This window comes from Equus przewalskii, chromosome 3, assembly GCF_037783145.1.
Source record: "Equus przewalskii isolate Varuska chromosome 3, EquPr2, whole genome shotgun sequence".
NCBI classification, from domain to species: domain Eukaryota; kingdom Metazoa; phylum Chordata; class Mammalia; order Perissodactyla; family Equidae; genus Equus; species Equus przewalskii.
In genome coordinates, this window is record NC_091833.1 from 22,116,392 (window position 1) to 22,133,559 (window position 17,168).

The window sequence follows — 17,168 nt, forward strand, 5'->3', positions numbered from 1 at the left end:
AGGGACTGATACAGCAGACTGCTAGATATTCCTCAATACCCATCCTCCCCTTGTCCAATATTAAAACTCCTGCACTAGGACCATTTTTCATAGGAATTTTTCAACTTGAGGTCCCAGACCATTCGACTGGAATACATTTGAACACCAAACCCACGTGAAGGAGTGCCTGTGGTTACAAATTGTCATGGGGGAGTTTTTCCTTCCCAGAGCCCAGACCAAGGAAGACTTCTTTTTAATCCACCCTTTCATTCAAACTTAGCATCTTGAGGGTCCTGACTTCAGGCAGAGTCTACATTCCAATTTCCTGCCTTTTGTGGGCCGGGGGCCACCTCTCCTGGTGTTAAAATCCAAACCCCTTGGTCACTGAGACAGTGTTAACATAAGCATACTCTTATGGTCCTAGTTCTCATTTTCAGTCCTCTCTTTATTTGTGCTCCTTGGAGATTCTCTTAGTTTCTTGAAAGTTTAGCTCTGAATCTGCAAATGCGTTTGGTAGATTTGATTTGGCATAACTAGGTGTTTTGAAACCCAAACATTTTTATGTAATGTATTTGTGATCTTGTTATAGAAATTTCCGCACTTCTCTTAGCTCCCTCCAACCTAATGCTTCCTCCTTCCATTCTTTCCCCGTGGAATCCTTGTTCCATGGCAGATGAAATGCCCTGCCATTCCCATTCTTCAGAATAGTTCCTTCACCTCTTTGCCTTAACTATAATTTGGTCGTTCACCCAAACACACTGCCACTCCTACAGCCAGTTTGAAATTGCCTTTTTTTACTATTATTACATAGTCTAGACTCTAAATTATTGACCTTTCAGGATTTCTACTCTCTCAGAGTCATGCAATAACTATCCTCTTTTAAAACATAGGCTATACTACTTTATACCCTTTCTATGCAGTCTTCTTTGTTTACTTAGGGGCTTGACATGTGGGAAAGTTCAACATTTCTGTGGATGACCCAACCCACTCCCTAACATCAAGGTCTCTTGCCCTTCTTGGGGTCCATTATGGCCACCCACTCCCACAGCCACACCTTTGTTCTTTATCATCATTCTGAACCAGACATTTTAGGAATCTTAAGCCCTGATGTATAATTTACTCACTACAACCTCCTCACCCTCCAACTCTCTGACAAATTTCCTCCTTGACATTATTCATCTCTCTAATCTCTCCACACCTTCTTCCTAAGTTCATTAACTCCCTTGCATTGTTACTCTTCCATTTATTTCCAATGTATACCCCGTGGTGCAATACTCACCAGGATTCTTGCCAGCCACTTCAACTTCCTAGCTTCCTTATCTTTCTACACCATCTACCATGCAAAGTCTCTACTTGAGATTAATCTAATCCTGAACTGAGCTTTTTCCATTTCTATACTTAAAAGTAAGGTAAGTTGGTGCCATTGCAGCAAGATCTCCAGCCTCACTGGGCCCTCGGCACTGCTTTGATAATCCTTTTGCAAATGGAACCAGTGCCTCCTTATTTTTAATAATTATTATTATTTTTTGAGGAAGATTAACCCTGAGCCAACATCCGCTGCCAATCCTCCTCTTTTTGCTCAGGAAGATTGGCACTGAGCTGACATCTGTGCCAATCTTGCTCTATTTTGTATGTGGGATGCCTGCCATAGCATGGCTTGATGAACAGTGCATAGGTCTGCACCTGGGATCTGAACTGGCAAACTTGGGGCTGCCCAAGTGGAGTGCACAAACTTAACCAGTATGCCACCAGCCCAGCCCCTTCTTAGGAGCCTTGAGTTGAAGATGGCAGAGCCACACCAGAGCAATTAGGCAAGAAAAAGAAATAAAAGTTATCCAAATTGGAAAGGAAGAAGTGAAACTCTCACTGTTTGTGGGTGACATGATTCTATATATAGAAAACCCTAAAGAATCTACCAGAAAACTATTAGAAATAATCTACAACTACAGCAAAGTTGCAGGGTACAAAATCAACTTACAAAAATCAGTTGCATTTCTATACACTAACAATGAACCACCAGAGAAGAGAAGTCAAGAATACAATCACATTTACAACTGCAACAAAAAGGGTAAAATATCTAGGAATAAAATTAACCAAGGAGGTGAAAGATCTAAACACTGAAAACTTTAAGACATTATTCAAAGAAATCGAAGGAGACATAAAGAAATGGAAAGATACTCATGCTCATGGATTGGAAGAATAAACATAGTTAACATGTCCATATTACCTAGTGAATCTACAGATTCAATGCAATCTGAGTCAGAGTCCCAATGACATTCTTCATAGAAATAGAACAAAGAATTCTAAAATTTATATGGAACAACAAAAGACCCCAAATAGTCAAAGCAATCCTGAGAAAAAAGAACAAAGCTGGAGGCATCACAATCCCTGACTTCAACATATACTACAAAGCTATAGTAGTCAAAATAGCATGGTACTGGTACAACAACAGACACACAGATCAAAGGAACAGAATTGAAAGCCCAGGAATAAAACCACACATCTATGGACAACTAATCTTTGACAAAGGAGCTAAGAACATACAACAGAGAAAGGAAATTCTCTTCACTAAATGGTGTTGGGAAAACTGGACAGTCATGCAAAAGAATGAAAGTAGACCATTATCTTCCACCTTACACAAAAATTAACTCCAAATGGATTAAAGACTTGAATGTAAGAGGTGAAACTATAAAACTTCTAGAAGAAAATATAGGCAATACACTCTTTAACATTGGTCTTAGTAGCATCTTTTTGTATACCGTGTCTATTCAAGTAAGGGAAAGAAAAGAAAAAAATAAACAAACGGGACTACATCAGACTAAAAATTTTCTGCACTACAAAGGAAGCCATCAACAAAACAAAAATACAACCCACCAGCTGGGAGAAAATATTTGCAAATCATTTATCTGACAAAGTTAATTTCCAAAATATATGAAGAACTCATACAACTCAACAACAACAACAAAACAACCCAATCAAAAAATGGGCAGAAGATGTGGACAGACATTTTTCCAAAGAAGATATACAGATGGCAAACAGGCACATGAAAAGATGGTCAACATCACTAATTATTAGGGAAAGGCAAATCAAAACTACAATGAGATATCACGTTACACCGGTAAGGATGGCTATAATTACCAAGACAAAAAATAGCAAATGTTGGAGAGGATGTGGAGAAAAGGGAACCCTGATACACTGCCGGTGGGAATGCAAACTGGTGTGGCCACTGTGGAAAACAGTATGGAGATTTCTCAAAAAATTAAAAATAGAAATACCATGCAATCCAGCTATCCTACTACTGGGTATTTCTTGTATTTATCCAAAGAACTTGAAATCAATGATTCAAAGAAATTTATGCACCCCTGTGTTCATTGCAGCATTATTCACAATAGCCAAGATGTGGAAGCAACCCAAGTGCTCATCAACTGATGAATGGATAAAGATTCTGTGGTATATACATAAAATGGAATACTACTCAGGCATAAAAAAAGACAAAATCGTCCCATTTGCAACAACATGGATGGACCTTGAGAGTATGATGTTAAACAAAATAAGCCAGACAGAGAAAGACAAACACCACATTATTTCACTCATATGTAGGAGATAAACAAACACATGAATAAAGAGAACAGATTAGTGGTTACCAGAGGGGAGAGGGGTGGTTGAAAGAGAGTTGGTGAAAGCAGTAAAGGGGCACATATGTATGGTGATGGATCAAAATTAGACTATCGGTGGTGAGGACAATGCAGTCTATACAAAAACTGATAAATAATAATGTACACCTGAAATCACACAATGTTATAAACCATTATGACCTCAATAAAATAATTAAAAAAATGAACAAACGATGGCAGAGCCACATAATGGAAGGAACATGCTTCTACCTGGAGAAGAGGCAGTTACTGAACATGTTGGGCTTTGAGTAAGAAAGAAACTTTAATTGTGTTGGAGCCATCAGACAGCTGCAGATTTGTTTATTACAGCAGCTACCGTTACCTTAACTAATGCAATGAGATACCATTTTGAAATTTTAATTTTCATCAGTAATAAGAGAAAATTCTATTCAGAAACAATAATATAAAATTTAACCCCTTTGTTTTAAAATACATCATCAATGATACAATTGAAAACAGCACTTACTTGATTAGACATTTCTCCAAAAAAGATATGTAGTGGCCAACAAGCTCATGGAAAGATGTTTGACATCATTGGTCATTGGGGAAATGCGAATCAAAACCACAGCGAGACATCATTTCACATCCACTAAGACGACTGCAATAAGACAACAAACAAATGCTAAAGTAACAAATGTTGGCAAGGCTGTGGAGAAATAGGAACCCTCGTACGTTGCTGGTGGGACTATAAAATGGTCTAGCAGCTGTGGAAAACAGTTTGTTGATTCCTCAAAAAGATAGACACAGAAATACTAGCAATTTTACTTCTGGGTTTATATCCAAAGTGATTGAAAACGGGAGTCCAAACAAAATCTTGTTCATTGATAGGCTTGGCAGCAGTTTTTACAATAGCCAAAAGGTGGAAACAACCCAAATGTTCATCAATGGATGAAGAGAGAAACAAACTGTGATATATACATATAATGGAATATTATTTAGCCATAAAAAAGGAATGAGACATTGATAAATGCTACAGCTTGAATGAACCCTGGAAATATTATGCTAAGAACCCAGACGCAAAAGGTCACATAATGTATGATTCCTTCCGTATGGAATATCCAGAATAGGGAAATCTATAGAGACAGAAAGCAGATTAGAGATTGTCAGAGGATGGGGGGAGGAGGGTTAGGGAATGATTACTTAATGGATATGGCATATTCTTTTTTTCTTATTAAACGACCATCACTAGGCCTTTTAAAAAATATTATTATTATTATTATTATTATTTTAATGTCATTTCTTTTTTTAATGCTTTTTTTGGTGAGGAAGATTGGCCCTGACTAACATCTGTTGCCAATATTCCCCCCTTTTTTTTCTTCCCCAAACCCAAGTACATAGTTGTACATCCTAGTTATAAGTCATCCTAGTTCTTCTATGTGGGATGCCACCACAGCATGGCCTGATGAACGGTGCATAGGTCAGCGCCCAGGATCTGATCCAGCGAACCCCAGGCTGCTGAAGCCAAGTGCGTGAACTTAACCACTCGGCCACAGGAGCAGCCCCTATGATGTATTCTTAGGGGGCAATGAAAAAGCTTTGAAACTAAAGAGAGGTGGTTGCGCAACATTGTGGATACATAAAGGCCACTGAACTGTACAGTTTTAAGTGGTTAATTGTATGTTATGTGAATTTCACCTCAAAAGAAAGAAAAAAAAAACCAACCATGAAACTAAGAAGGAAAAGAGAAAAAGTTAAACCACCTGTAACCCTCATGCCCAGAGACGGCCACTATTCCCATTTTGCGGGATTTCCTTCCAGGCTTTTTTTTTTTTTTTTTTTTAATGTGAGACTATACTAGACAAACTGAGTTGTAAAACATGTTGTTTTATTTAATAGATCACGCATCTTCAAGATTTAAAAAGCAGCACACAGTGGTGATGGAAATTGTTTGTATCATGATTGTATCAATGTTAATATCCTGGTCGTACTGTTGTACTGTAACTTTGCAAGATGTTCTCACTGTGGGAGGGGGAACTGGGTGAAGCGTACACTGTCCCTCTGTGTTATTTTTTACAACTGCCTGTGAATCTACGATTATCTAAAAAATTAGTTATAAAAATATTACACTAGGCAAAATCAGTTTCATTAAAAAATATGAAATATGCAACTCATGAAACACATGGAAAAACAACATTTTTTCAGATTTGTTAATTTAATTTTTTGAATAGTAATATAATCACAAGGTTCAGAAAATTTTAAGTACGAACGAAGACTCATATAGTAAAAGTCCTTCTTTTGTCTTTATTCTTCATCTCCAATCCAACCTGCCTTATGCCCTATGCGGTCACTGTTTTTAGTGTCTCGTGTATGCTTCCACCGTTTCTCTAGGCATATACACCGCAAATTTGAATACAGATTTATATTCCCCCTTAATACAAAAGACAGCATGAAATCGCAGCTTTGGACTTGGCTTTTTTCTTTAACATTATTTATATATCGGGAAGTGGGGAGCTTTCCATATATGCACACAGAAATTTCTCTCTCTGTCTCCTGCTATATAGTATTCCATAGTCTGCTTATACCATATTTTTTGCTCATAAATTTTGCCCATCACTAAGAGATTGGTTAATAAATAAGTTAATTGCTTAATAAATACATAAATTATGGCATAATTTGTAGGACACCAGGAGAGAAGCCCAGGGGCAGAGCGCTTTGCCATGAAGCAATGGCAGCAGATGCGGAGGCTGCCGGCAGAGGCCTGCCTGGAGTGGTAGTGCCCACCAGGTGGAGAAGAGCGTGAGCCATCCTCCAACATGAGTAAATGTGACACTACTGCTGGCGGGAATGCAGTGCTTCTAGAAGCAGTGAGAATGACACTAAGGCTCTCCCCCAGCCCACTTCTCCCTGAGGTTCCTCACTCAACACCCCCCACTGTTCCCTTCCAATGTTTCTGCATCAACTGCTGCCTTCTCTTTAAGAACCATCCAATCCCAGAGGTTTCCATTGGTTAAATCCTCCATTTATGAGGCCATCTTATCTATATCAGTAATCATAAATTGATGACTCCAAAATGTACATCTCTAGTCTAGACTTCTGAACGTCAGACGTGCACATCCACTGCTTTCTCCCATTCACTTGGAGGTCTCCTAACTGGTCTAACAACATCTGTTCTGCCCAGCCGTCCTCTCAACATCGCAGCTGAAGTGTTTTTCTTTTCTTTTTTTTTTTTTTTTAAATTGCAATCTGATTTTCTCACCTGCTTAAACCCTTAATAACTTTCCATTGTTTTTAAAATTGAGCAAAATCCCTAGCAAGGTCTTCAAGGTCCTACACAGTCTGGGCCTGCCTGCTGTCCTCCATTCTCATCTTGTACTGTGCACCTGCTAGCTCTCGGGGCTTTCTTACTGCAAGGTCCTGCTCCCTCTTGCCAAAGGCCTTTTTCTCACACTCTTCCCTCTGTCTGTATCATTAACTTCTACTCATTTCTCAAAGCACAACTCATAGAAGTCTTCTGCTGACCCTCTGCTTCAGCCAGCTTCCTTTTCTTCATTGCTCTTATCTGCTTTTGTTATTATATACTACTTTGAGTGGTTCCAACATTTGATTAATGTCTGTCTTCTTCACTAGGCTGTAAGCAACCTGAGTCCAGGGACTGCTTGTTTTTGCTCATCATTGTCACATAGCAATGAAATTTTGATTGAATGAATTACTGCTGGTGCCATGACAACGATGAGTGGTGCCTCTTTACCACCCTTAGCCGCTGTGATGCCTTTGGAGACACTGTAGATCTCAGTCCTATCTCTTACCTCTTGGGGATGCTGCGGAGGAAGAAGCACCCACCAGGCAGGACTTCATGCTCTGGAGGTTGATGCTCACCATTTTGGTGCTGTCATTTTCCAGCTGTGGATTCTTGGTCAGATCCCTTTACCTCTCTGAACCTCAGTTTCCCAGTTTCTAGAAGAGGGTTATCACTTCTCTCATAAGGTGGTGGTGGTGGTTTTTTAAGTCACACTCCATATGTGTACTATTTTTTCAAAAATATTGTCTAATACATTGTCCATATTCAAAGTTTCTAATTGTTCCCACAAACAGGCTTCTCCAGTCTTTTTTTTTAAATCTAGGATGCAAAGTTCACCCGTTGCATTTAGATGTCTTATCTCTTTAGTCTTCTTTAATTTAAAGCCATACACGTGGCTCCAAAAAGTTTTTGTCTTTCATGATATTGACAGTTTTGAAGATTCCAGGCTGGTTGTCAGGTAGAATGTCCATGTTCAGCATTTGACTGCTGCCTCCTGTTTAGATTCAGGTTAAACATTTCAGCAAGAGGACCACATCAATGACGATGTGTACTTCTGCACACATTCCACCAGGGGACAATACCAGTTTGTCCCATGGTTGGTGATGCTAAACTCAATCACTTGGTTAAAGTGGGTTAACCTCACAGCGTTGTGACGGGGAGATTAAATGAAGGAATGTACGCAAGGCATCTGGCCCATACCTTACTTCTTGCCCAGTCCCCTTCAACCTTCACTTTGGAGCAAAAAAAAAAAAAAAAAAACCATTCCTGACTACACTTTCCCACAAATGCCTCTTGGAACTGATAATTATCACTAACTTGAGAATACTTAAAAAAAAATTTTATTACGAAACTTTTAAACATACACAAAAGTAGAGAGAGTAGTGTAATGAATCTCTATGTATTCATCACCCAGTTCCAAAAATTATCATCATTATCCCAATTTGTTTCTTTGTCTTTTTTTTTGCTGCCGCCTTTTAAAGCAAATCCAAGGTATCAAATAAATTCATCCATAAGTACTTATTATGGTACATCATTAACAGATAGGGACTATTTATTTATGTATACAGCACAACCATAATACCATTAGAATACCTAACAAGGTTAAAAATAATGTCTTAATGTTATCTAGAAACCAAATCATATTCAAAGTTTTGGAATTACTTTTGAGTTTTAACCTTTGGGCTTCTCTTCGTTTTCCTAACACACAGGTCCCTGAATTCTACAGGGGCCACTTGGGGAAACATTTCACCTGTGAATTCTTGTTCCATTGCTCCAGTCTGGCAGGTAAATGCTAATGGAGAATGTAGGTCCTGGTTCCTTATATCCAGAAACTGCTGCAGGGCTTGTCAGACTGCACACAGATCACTTGAGGGTCCTGTGAAATTGCAAATTCTGTAGCTCTGGAATGGGGTCTGGAGTTGTGCCAGCAAGCTTCTAGGTAACGCCGACCATACTGGTCTATAGGAAATGCTTTGAGTGGCAAAGTGTTCATGGAGGGTGAAATCTCGATATTTTGTATATAGATGATAAGAAGGAAACATCTGATAAGAAGGAAACAAGCTAAGTATTGCCTGAAGTCCCTTCCAGCACTTAAATTCTTTGCCTCTAATTCTGACCGCTAGCTGTTGCGGAAGTAACTAAGCATGATGACTCCACAGCAGCATCTGAGAAGAAGAAAAGCAAGCTTGAATAAAAAGCTTGAAACCTCCTGACAAAGTTGCTGTAGGTTTGTTCTGTTTTCTCCTATACAATCAACGATCCTAGCGTCTAATTCAATGCACTGGAAGCACTACCCAGACTGTCACGAAGACTTTGTTCTTATCTGTTTTTTATATTTGTTTCTCTAGGCAGACAGATGTGTAGTTAAAAGCACAGACAGATCAGTCAATGGAGGTGTGGCCCAAGAATTTATTATTTTATTTTATTTATTTTGGGGGGAAGATTAGCCCTGAGCTAACATCTGCCACCACTCCTCCTCTCTCTTTATTTATTTTGCTGAGGAAGATTGGCCCTGAGCTAACATCTGTGCCCATCTTCCTCTCCTTTATAAGTGGGATGCCTGCCACAGCATGGCTTGATAAGTGGTGGGTAGGTCTGCACCTGGGATCCTAACTGGCAAACCTGGGCTGCCGAGCGGAGCATGCGAACTTAACTGCTGTGCCATCAGCCAGCCAGTAGAATTTATAATTTTAATAAACAACCTGGTGATAGAGACTAGGCACATAGCTGCCTTAGAGCTTAGTTGTAGTCATGAGAAATGGGAGAATTCTAAACTTACAATCAATTTGCTCATGCTTTCATCTTAGATTTTTCATGGCCATGTGGTATTTGGTCAGTCAGCCATCAAATATTTATTAAGCATCTACTATGGACAAATAAGACAGAAACATCCTAGCAGTAGGGGAGACAGAAAAAAATGTTGACCTTAAACAAATAGACAGTTATTTCTCTAGCAAACATGGGTTTATTTGGGATCAGCAAAGAATTCCAACTCATGGTCTGCAACCACGGCAAGCCACCAGCAAGTCCCAAGCAGCAAGGGCAGGAGAAACTCTTTTATAGGGGAGAAGAGGTAGTTGGGAGGGCTATTGTAAGCAAAGAGTCCATTGGAGGAATTGAGAATCCGAGGTGTACTGGCTTTTCATTGGCTGAGCTGTGACAGTCTCTCATTGGCTGAGCTTCTTGCTGGTTAAGAAGAGGAAGTCTTTCCTGTTCCTGTTGGGCTCTGCTCCCACGTGGGGCACGAGAGCCCTCCCTTCTGGCCTCTCAACTCCGTTATAAATGAGGTTTCTGTTTATTAATTTTTGCAATAAACATGCAAGCAACTAAGACAATTTTGGGTACTTAGAAGTGTTATGAAGTGGTGTAAAAATTAAAACGGACTGTGGTTTTCCTTGTTTCAATCTTTGCCTCCTTTCGTTTTTTCTCTCTCTGCTGTCCTTTCCTTCCCCTCCCCCCCCGCCCCCCCCCCCCCTTTCTATCTGCCTTCCCCCTGAACCTTAGCTAGCGTTAGATGACCCACAGGGCTTACGAAGATAGCTCTCAAAGGAAATGTTTCAACAGCTACTGAAATAAGATGGCACCAACAATCATGAGAAAGAGGCATGAAAACTCCAACATATCCCACCCCCTTTCAACTGCAAAGTTTCGTAGCAGTTACAGATAAAGAAAATTGCAACTTCGGACAATACCATAGCCGTACACCCCTCTCTTCTCCTTGCCCTATAAAAACTCCAATCCTGCTTCAGCTCAGAAAGTTACCTGATTTTGAGGGGCTGCCTGACACGCATCAGCTGAATATCTGAGGCACTGTAACCTCTATCTGAATAACTTAAACAATTTTGTGTTCCTTGACAGAATTTAAAAGACACCGTTTGAAGAGGGGGAGTCTGCTTTAGTTGGGATGGTCAAGAAAAATGTCTCTGAGGAGGATTCGTTTGAATTGAGACTAAATAATGAGAAGGAGATCACCTTCAGATAATTTAGGGTGGAACATTTTAAGTAGGAACCACACAAACAAAGGCCAGGAAAGTGGTAGAAAGAAGAGAACATGATAGAGGTGAGTGAATGAGGAGAGAAAGAAAGGTCGTGTGGGTTGGGAAACCCTTGGAAGTTTCTTTCTATTTTAATGGCTTTATTGAGTCATAATTCACATGCCATACAATTCACCCATTTAAACGTGCAATTCAATGGTTTTCAGTATATTCACATAGTGGTGCAACCATTACCACCATCAATTTTAGAACATTATCAACCCCAAAAGAAATCCTATACCTGTTAATACTCACTTTCTACTCCCTCACCCTACTCTCATCCCCAGCCCTTGGCAACCACTAATATATTTTCTGTCCGTATGAATTTGCCTATTCTGGACATTTCATGTAAATGGAATCATGCAATAGGTGTTCTTTTGTGACTGGCTTTTTTCACTTAGCATAATGTTTTCAAGGTTCATGCATGTTGTAGCGTGTATCAGTACTTCATTCCTTTTGTGGCAGGGTAATACTACACTGTATAGATACACTGCTTTTGTTTATCCATTCATCAGTTAATAAACATTTGGGTTATTTCCATTTTTTGGCTATTATGAATAATGTTGCTATAAACATTCATGTACAAGTTTTTCGTGGGTGCATGTTTTCATTTTTCTTGGGAATATACCTAGGAGTGGAATTGCTAGGTCACATGGTGACTATGTTTGAGGAACTGCCCAACATTTATTATCTGTCTTTTTTATTTTAGCCATCCTAGTGGGTATCTCATAGTGGTTTTGATTTGCATTTCCCTAATGACTAATGATTTTGGGCATCTTTTCATATGCATACTGGCTATTTGCATGTCTTCTTTGAAGAAATGTCTATTCATATCTTTTGCCCATTTTTAAATTGGGTTATTTGTCTTCTTATTGTTGGAGTGTAACAGTTTTTCATATATTCCAGAAACAATTTCCTTGTCAGATATATGATTTGCAAAAATTTTCTCCCATTCTGTGGGCTGACTTTTCACGTTTTGATGGTATCCTTTGAAGGACAAAAGTTTTCAATTTTGATTAAGTCCAACTTACCTATTTTCTTCAGTTGCTTGTGCTTTTGGTGTTTTATCTAAGAAACCATTGCCCACCTAAAGGTCATTAAGATTTACTTCTGTTTTCTTCTAAGAGTTTTAATTCTTACATATAAGCCTATGATCCATTTGGGTTACTTTTTGTATATAGTGTGAGGTAGAGGTCCAACTTCATTTTTTTTGCATATGGATATCTAATTGTCACAGCAACACTTGTTGAAAAGATGATTCTTTCCCCATTGAGTGGTCTTGGCACCCTTGTCAAAGATCATTTGACCATATACATAAAGATTTATTTTTGGGCTCTCTATTCTATTCCATTGATCTATTTGTCTATCTTTATGCCAGTAGCACATTGTCTTAATTACTGTAGCTTTATATAACTTAAAACCTGGACTTTGTGGGGTTTTTGTTTGTTTGTTTGTTTACAATATTTTGGATATTCTGAGTCCCTTGCATTTCCATAGGAATTTTAGGATCAGTTTGTCAATTTCTACAAAGAAGCCAGCTGGGATTTTGATAGGGATTATGTTGACTCTATAGATCAGCCTGGGGAGTACTGCCATTTTAACAATATTGTGTCTTCTGATCTATGGTCACAGGATATCTCTCCAGTTATTTAGAACTTTGTATTTTTTCAACAGTTTTATATTTTTCAGTGTACAAGTTTTGCACTTCTTTTGTTAAATTTATTATTAAGTCCTTTCTCTTTGATGCTATTGTAAATGAAATTATTTTTAAAATTTCACTTTTGGATTGTTCATTGCAAGTGTGTAGAAATAGAGTTGGTGTTTGTTTATTGATCTTATCTCCTACAACCTTGCTAAACTCTTTTATTTGTTCTAATTTTTTTTTAGTGACTTCCTTAAGATTTTCTATATATAAGATCATATTATCTGTAGATAGAGATCATTTGACTTCTTCCCTTCCAATCTGGATGCCTTTTATTTCTTGCCCAATTGTGCTACATAGCACCTCCAATACATTATTGAATAAAAGGATGAGTGGACATCCTTGTCTTATTCCTGACTTCAGGGGAGAAAGCATTCATTCCTTTACTGTTAAGTACGGTGTTAGCTATGGGTTTTTCATAGTTGCTTTTTTTTTTTTTTTTCCTGCAACTTGAGGAAGTTCCCTTCTATTCTTAGTTTATCGGGGTTTTTAATCATGAAGGTTTTTGAATTTTGTCAAGTGCTTTTTCTGCACCTGTTGAGATGATCAAGTGGTTTCTGTCCCTTAGTCTATTAATATGTGTATTACATTAATTTATTTTCCAATGTAAAACCAACCTTGCATTCCTGGGATAATTCCCACTTGGTCATGGTGTATAGTCCTTGTATGTTACTGAATTCAGTTGACTAGTATTTGCTAAGCTTTTTGCATCTATGTTCATAAGAGATATTGGAATATAGTGTTTTTGTGTGATATATTTTTCTGGTTTTTGTATCAGAGTAATACTGACCTCGTAGAACAAATTGGGAAGTGTTTCCTCCTCTTCTATATTTTGGAAGAATTTGAGAGGATTCATATCAATTCTTTAAATGTTTCGTAGAATTCACCAGTAAAGCCATCTTGGCTTGGGATTTCCTATGAGGGAAGTATTAAATTACTAATTAAATTTCTTTACTTGTTATAGGCCTTTTCAGACTTTCTATTTCTTCTTGAATTGGTTTTGGTAGTTTGTGTCTTTCTAGACTTTGTTCATTTTGTCTAAGTTATTTAATTTGTTGCATATGGCTGTTCATAGTATTTCTTTATAATCCTTTTTATTTCTGTGAGGCCAGTAGTAATGTGACCTCTCTTTCATTCCTGATTTTAGCAATTTTAGTCTTCTCTCTTCTTTTCTGGGTCAGTGTAGCTAAAAGTTTGTCGATTTTATTGATCTTTTCAAAGAATCAAATTTGGTTTCCTTGATTTCTTTTCTTTTCTTTTTTATTTTTTTTTTCTGTTCTCTGTTTCCTTAATTTCTGCTCTAATTTTTATTGTTTTCTTCTTTATTCTTGCTCTGGGCTTAGTTTGTTATTCTTTTTCCTGTTTCTTAAGGTAGAAAGTTAGTTGATTGGTTTGAGATCTTTCTTTCCTTTTTTTAAATTTATTTTTTATTTTTTTAAATTTTTTTTTAAAATTAAGATTATGATAGTTTACAACCTTGTGAGATTTCAGTTGTACATTATTGTTAGTCATGTTGTAGGTACACCACTTCACCCTTTGTGCCCTCCTCCCACCCCCCTTTTCCCTGGTAACCACTGATCAGTTCTCCTTGTCTATATGTTAACTTCCACCTATGAGTGGAGTCATATAGAGTTCATCTTTCTCTGTCTGGCTTATTTCACTTAACATAATGCCCTCAAGGTCCATCCATGTTGATGCGAATGGGACAATTTTGTCCTTTTTATGGCTGAGTAGTATTCCATTGTGCATATATACCATATCTTCTTTATCCAATCATCAGTTGCTGGGCACTTAGGTTGGTTCCACGTCTTGGCTATTGTAAATAATGCTGCAATGAACATAGGGGTGCAACGGACTCTTGAGATTTCTGATTTCAGGTTCTTAGGATAGATACCCAGTAGTGGGATGGCTGGGTCATAAGGTATTTCTATTTTTAACTTTTTGAGAAATCTCCATACTGTTTTCCATAGTGGCTGCACCAGTTTACATTCCCACCAACAGTGTATGAGGGTTCCTTTTTCTCCACAACCTCTCCAACATTTGTCACTCTTGGGTTTGGATATTTTTGCCAATCTGACGGGTGTAAGGTGATAACTTAGTGTAGTTTTGATTTGCATTTCCCTGATGATTAGTGATGATGAGCATCTTTTCGTGTGTCTGTTGGCCATCCTTATATCTTCTTTGGAGAAATGTCTGTTCATGTCCTCTGCCCATTTTTTGATCGGGTTGTTTGATTTTTTGTTGTTGAGCTGTGTGAGTTCTTTATTTATTATGGAGATTAACCATTTGTTGGATAAGTAGCTTGTAAATATTTTTTCCCAATTAGTGGGCTGTTTTTTTGTTTCAATCTTGTTTTCCCTTGCCTTGAAGAAGCTCTTTAGTCTGATGAAGTCCCATTTGTTTATTCTTTCTATTGTTTCCCTCATTCTTTCCTTTTTTTTTAATTTGACATTTATAGCAAAATGTTTCCCCCTAAGCACTGTTTTAGCTCCATCCCGTAAGTTTTGGTATGTTGTGTCTTCATTTTTATTCATTCTTTTTAAAAAAATACTTTATATCTCCTTATTGATGTTCTCTGTTGGATGAAACATTGTTGACATACTTTCCTTTAATTCATTAAGCATAGTATGCTTTAGTTCTTTGAACAAATTTACAATAGGGGCTTTGAAGTCTTTGTCTGTTAAGTCCAACATCTGGGTCCCTCCAAGATAGTTTCTATTGCCTTCTCTCTCTCTTTTTTTCTCTTTTATGGGTCACAGTTTCCTGTTTCTTTGCATGTCTTATAATTTTTTGTTGAAAACTGGACATTTCAATAATATATTGCAGCAATTCGGGATATTGATCCCTCTCACACCTGGGGCTTGTTTTTTGCTTGTTTATTTCTTCAGTGATCTAGCTGGACTAGTTTGCAGAAACTTATTTCCCCCACAATGTGCAGTCTCTGATGTTGCTCCTCAAAGAGTGAACATTTGACCATGTGCACAGTTTCTCTGACCACTATGGATTATTGTAAGTTTTGTTTGTTTTTGGTGAGGAAGATTGGCCCTGAGCTAACATCTGTGTCAATCCTCCCTCATTTTGTATGTGGGGTGCTGCCACAGCATGGCTTGATCAGCAGTGTGTAGGTCTGTACCCAGGATCCGAACCTGTGAACCCCAGGCTGCTGAAGCAGAGCACTCAAACTTAACTACTATGCCACCAGGCTGGCCCCAAGGGATTATTGTAGTTTTAGCAGTAGTCTGTTTCTTTCCCTGGTCTTCCTGTTAAAATTCTGGCTGGTCTGATGTTATTGGTAACACACACAGCTGCTATTAGCCTCTAGTAATTGTTAGCTGATTGCTCTATTGCCTTCCATAATGTCTGGGACATAAATTCCTCCACAGTCTGATCTAGCTAAAGTCAAGCCCCGTTGCAGAGGCAGTCTTTGAACTCACTCTGATCACAGAAGGGCTCTTCTTAGCTGTCTCTTTCCCTGGTTCACTCTGTTAAACTTCTAGCTGGTCTACCATTTTGTTTGTTGCCTCTGGTTCAATGGAGCTAAGAGCTTCCTCTTAATTGTTTATCACCAAAATATCCATTATTTTTGACAACGCTCTTAGACACGAACTTCCCCACATTTTCTCCCAAATAAAATATGTTCTCTTAGGGAGAGCTGCTAAGCTCTCTGTACTTACAGCCTCCCTTTCCACCTGGACAGAATCTCTGCCACTGTGCCCGAGTGCAGGTCGGGGGAGGGACTGTGGGCCACTTCTTCTGAAATGACACCCTTGCCTTGCTCCATGAGTGGGCCACTGGATGTGGATGATAGCCCTTAGTCTTTTTAGTTTGCCCTTCCTGGCGTGGAAGCTATGAGTGAGCTGGGGTAGAGGAAATTGGGACCTGATATTGTCAGCTTTCTGTACGTAGGTAAAATTTCCACCCTACAAGTGGGAACTGGGTTTTGGAAGGGAGCCCCAGTCCATTCCCCTGCCTGGAAAACAGCTGAGCCGCTGGCCACCTGCCTCTCCTATGGTGAAACCATAGTGCTAGGCTAAGAGCTGAGGGGGAGAGCCCTATCTTCCTGGCCACCCTGCTGGGAGTAGAACTTCTGTCACACTGAGCTAGGAGGAAATAGGATCAGATAGTGGCTCAAATGCCACAAACTCTTACTGTTCTCATTAAGATTTACTAAATTTTCTCCAGTAAACACTTCTCCACTGCTGTATACTCTTAGGACAATATCCAGATACCTTAAATCGTTGTTTTTCATAATTTTTACTAGTTAAATATTTGTTTCAGTGGGGAGAATGTCAGACGAGCCGCTCACCCTGCCGTTCCAGAGGTGTGGTCACCCTAGAGGTTTTTAATCCCCCCATCATTTTAGTATGAAAATTTTTAAACAGCAAATTTGAAAGAATTTCACAGTGAATACCAATATTCTCTTTACCAAGATTCTACTGTTAACATTTTGTTATAGTTGTTTTATCATATATCTATCCATCTATCTATCCTTCAGTCTGATGTATTTTTGGATGCATTGCAAAGTAAGTTGAAGACATCAG